Genomic DNA, 4,224 nt, shown 5'->3' on the forward strand with positions numbered 1-4,224 from the left:
TCTTGTCAATCTCTGATTTTTATCTTTAAACTTACTAAGGAATTTCAGTGGGTTATGATCGGTATAAATGACTATAGGGTCAAAACCAGAACACAAATAAAATGAAAAATGCTGTAAACCCAAAATCAAGGCCAAAAGCTCTTTTTCAATAGTTGAGTAGTTCTTTTGAGGTGGAGTGAACTTCTTACTGTAATAAGATACAGGGTGTTCAATACCCTGATCATCCTCTTGCAGCAAAACAGCCCCAGCTCCTGTATCACTTGCATCAACAGCCATCTTAAAAGGCTTAGCAAAGTTTGGAGTAGCGAGCACTGGCTGACTTAATAGGATAGCTTTAAGTTTGTTGAAAAAGGATTCACAGTTATCGGTCCAGACAAATTTAACTCCCTTTTTCAGTAGGTCTGTAAGTGGTGATACAAGAATTGAAAAGTTAAGAACAAATCTCCTGTAATAACCTACCATTCCCAAAAATCTTTGTAGGTCTTTCCTACTTTTAGGTCTGGGAAGATCACTTATAACCTGAACCTTAGCTCCTGGTGGTGCAACATGTCCATCACCAATTACGTACCCAAGGTACTGAATTTTAGCATGACCAAACTCACACTTTGATAAATTAGCTACAAGATTAGCCTGAACCAAACGCTCAAGAAATTTACTGACATGGCATAGGTGATCTTTCCAGTTGTCACTGAAGATTAATACATTATCAATATAAACAACACACCCTGCCAAACCCTCTGTTACAACATTCATGAGCTTCTGAAAAGTGGCTGGTGCATTCTTCATACCATATGGCATTATGGAACATGCAAAAGTCTTTCCTAGTGTTACAAAACATGAGATCTCCCTAGCACGTTCGGTCATAGGTACTTGCCAGTATCCCTTTAACAAATCAAACTTACTTATGTACCTAGCCTTTCCGATCTTGTCTATGCAATCTTCCACGCGAGGGAGAGGGTAAGTGTCTGTTTTGGTTATCTGATTAACACGTCTGTAGTCAATGCAAAGCCGCTGTGACCCACCTGGCTTAGGGACTAGAGTGACAGGAGAACTCCACTCGCTCTGACAGGGCTCAATCATCTTGTGGTCCAACAGGTAGCCAAGCTCCTTCTGGATGAGAGGAACTTTCACTGGGTTCACACGGTAAGGAGGCAATTTAATTGGCTTTGCGTCTCCAACATCGACATCATGCATCAACACAGTGGTTCTTCCTGGAGTGGCACGGAACACTTGCGGGTACTCCTGCAGTAATGCCGAAAACTCCTGCAGGGCTAGCTGTAACTTAGCTAATTCAATCTGCGTTTGCTCATTTGGAGGAGTTACGTTAAACAAGCTTTCATTAATCATGTCAACAATTTGATCATTAGAATGATGAGAGCGAACAGCAATTCCCAATTGTTGAGCAACAAGCTTAAGTTCATTCTTTGTTCTGTTTTCTACATCACACACTGTTTGCACATTTGACAAAAAATCTTTGGCTTCATCAAGCATAGTAATAGTAGACATCATGAATAAGTAACAGTCACAAAATATCAAGCAATATCCTTATGATAATATCCTGAATATCCTGATATGAGGTCGCCAAATTTATGTTACGGAACAGAGAAAGATAATGTACACTTTAAGTGAGAATACTAAGAGTCACTACTGTCCCGTAAAGTTCCAGGTTCAAAACAAAAGAGTTAGGTAAAATTACAAGTTAAAGTTTAATGCTCAAACTAACAACAAAACATTCAGGACTCATAAGGATAATGTAATGGCAAAAAACAGGTTAAATATATGGTTAACTGCAATAGCCTCTATTAACATGAAATTAGCAAGAGTAAATTTACCTAAGTCAGCCCTGATAAAATGAAAATACACTGGGTAATGCTCAGTTAATGCAAGATAAATTATTACAGATACAAAATAGTATTAAAACTGGCTGATAAAATGGATCTTACATAAATTACAAAAAAAAACTCACTAGGCCTACAAATCAACACCTTATGCTATACAGTACAAGGAAAAAATGCAATAACAGTTATACTCAAATTACACAGCTGCTAGATGGTTGGAGACTTCCGGAGCACTCACAACAATAACTGTACAGGGGAGGACAGAGATGTGAACAAAATGAGGAGTAGATCTAAATGGCAATGATGCAGAGACTGAGCTCATTATATAGGGGCCAGCAGAGCTTGATACAACTTGTAAGAAGGACGCGCAAATGAAGCCATGGGGACAAAGAGTTGACAATCCCGCTCTGAACAACAGAAAGGACGACTTTACTATAACGGTAGAAGGGGGGGACTGAGGCAGAACACGCTCGTGATCAAACATGCAGCATACTGTGCGTTAAAATTACACAAAGGATGATGAAATCATAGGCTATGTAACAATATATATATATATATATATATATATATATATATAGATAGATAGATAGATAGATAGATAAATAGATATACATATAGATATAGATATGTGTATAGATAGATAGATAGATATAGATATAGATATAGATATGTGTATAGATAGATAGATAGATATAGATATAGCTATGTATATATATATATATATATATATATATATATATATATATATATATATATATATATATATATATATATATATATATATATATATATCATTGGCATATTAATAAGGCTACTCTCTCTCTCTCTCTCTCTCTCTCTCTCTCTCTCTTTAATAAACCACCCTCTCATTACTTAGGCTTTATCTTGACCTAATATCTTTCCGTCTTCTCCATTTTCTTTATTTCTCCTTTATTCCAAACTTTTCTCATTTTCTCTCTCTCTTATCTCCTCTTCTTCGTGACTATTTGCTTTCCTTCCTTCCTTCCTTTGCTTCTCCTCTTCCTTCCTGCCTTCCTTCTTTTCTTCGTTGTATCCATCCTTCCTTCCTTCCTTCTTTGGGTCCTTCCTTATTTCCTTACTTTCTTCCTTTCATCCATCCTTCCTTCCTTTCTTCCTTCTTTCCTTCTTTCCTTCCTTCTTTCCTTCTCCTCTTCCTTCTTTGCTTCTCCTCTTCCTTCTTTGCTTCTCCTCTTCCTTCCTTCACTTCCTTCCTCACTTCCTTCCTTCCATCTCTCCATCCTTCCTTCCTTCCCTCCTTCATATCATTCCTACTCCTGTCTCTCGTATATTTTTCTTCTTCCGCCTTTATCGTAATTTCCTTCATTTCGTTTCTGCCTCCTCCTCTTCCCCATTTTTTCTTCTTCTTTTTCATCATCATCATCATCATCATCCTTATTATTGATATTAATATTATTATTATTATTATTATTATTATTATTATTATTTTATTATTCATCCCCTCCTGCTCCTCCTCCTTCTTCTCCTCCTCCTCCTCCTCCGTCCTTCTTCTTCTTCTTCTTCTTCCTTATTTTCCTCTTCTTCTTCTTCTTCTTCTCCTCCTCCTCCTCCTCCTCCTCCTCCTCCTCCTCCTCCTCCTCCTCCTCCTCTTCCTCCTCTTCCTCCTCCTCCTCCTCCTCCTCCTCTGCTTCTTAATCCAGTCTTCATTTTCTCTCTCCTGCCAAACCTACTCACCTTCACAAAACCCTCTGAGGTGATATGATCCAGAAAAAATCGATTAATTTATCTAGTATGGAGACGTGTGTGTGTGTGTGTGTGTGTGTGTGTGTGTGTGTGTGTGTGTGTGTGTGTGTGTGTGTGTTCAAGCTGTTACAAGAAAGTCTTATGCCCTCTCTCTCTCTCTCTCTCTCTCTCTCTCTCTCAACAGCCAGGATCAGGTCCTTTATTCCAACACTCTCACCAAAGTCCGGATAAAAATGATGCTCTTATCTGCAGTGTCAGTGCACAATATTAGAGAGAGAGAGAGAGAGAGAGAGAGAGAGAGAGACAGACAGACAGACAGACAGAGGCAGACAGACAGACATGCAGACAGACAGATTGAGAGAGACAGAGAGAGAGACAGACAGACAGATAGACAGACAGACAGATAGACAGACAGACAGACAGACAGATTTTTACTGTGACATTAGGCTGTGTAACTGTGATGTTCTGTTGACTCTCTCTCTCTTTCTTTCTCACACACACACACACACACACACACACACACACACACACACACACACACACACACACACACACACACACGACACTCAGGGTAATATCCCGTCCATAATAACTCTTCAAAACATGGGTAACTCAAGCATTTATTAACAAACGGAAAATGTTCTTCTGATATACTGTTTAATAT

This window comes from Coenobita brevimanus, chromosome 95 (genome assembly GCF_032717465.1).
Source record: "Coenobita brevimanus isolate Jiangsu-jjx chromosome 95, ASM3271746v2, whole genome shotgun sequence".
In the NCBI taxonomy this organism is placed as follows: Eukaryota; Metazoa; Arthropoda; class Malacostraca; order Decapoda; family Coenobitidae; genus Coenobita; species Coenobita brevimanus.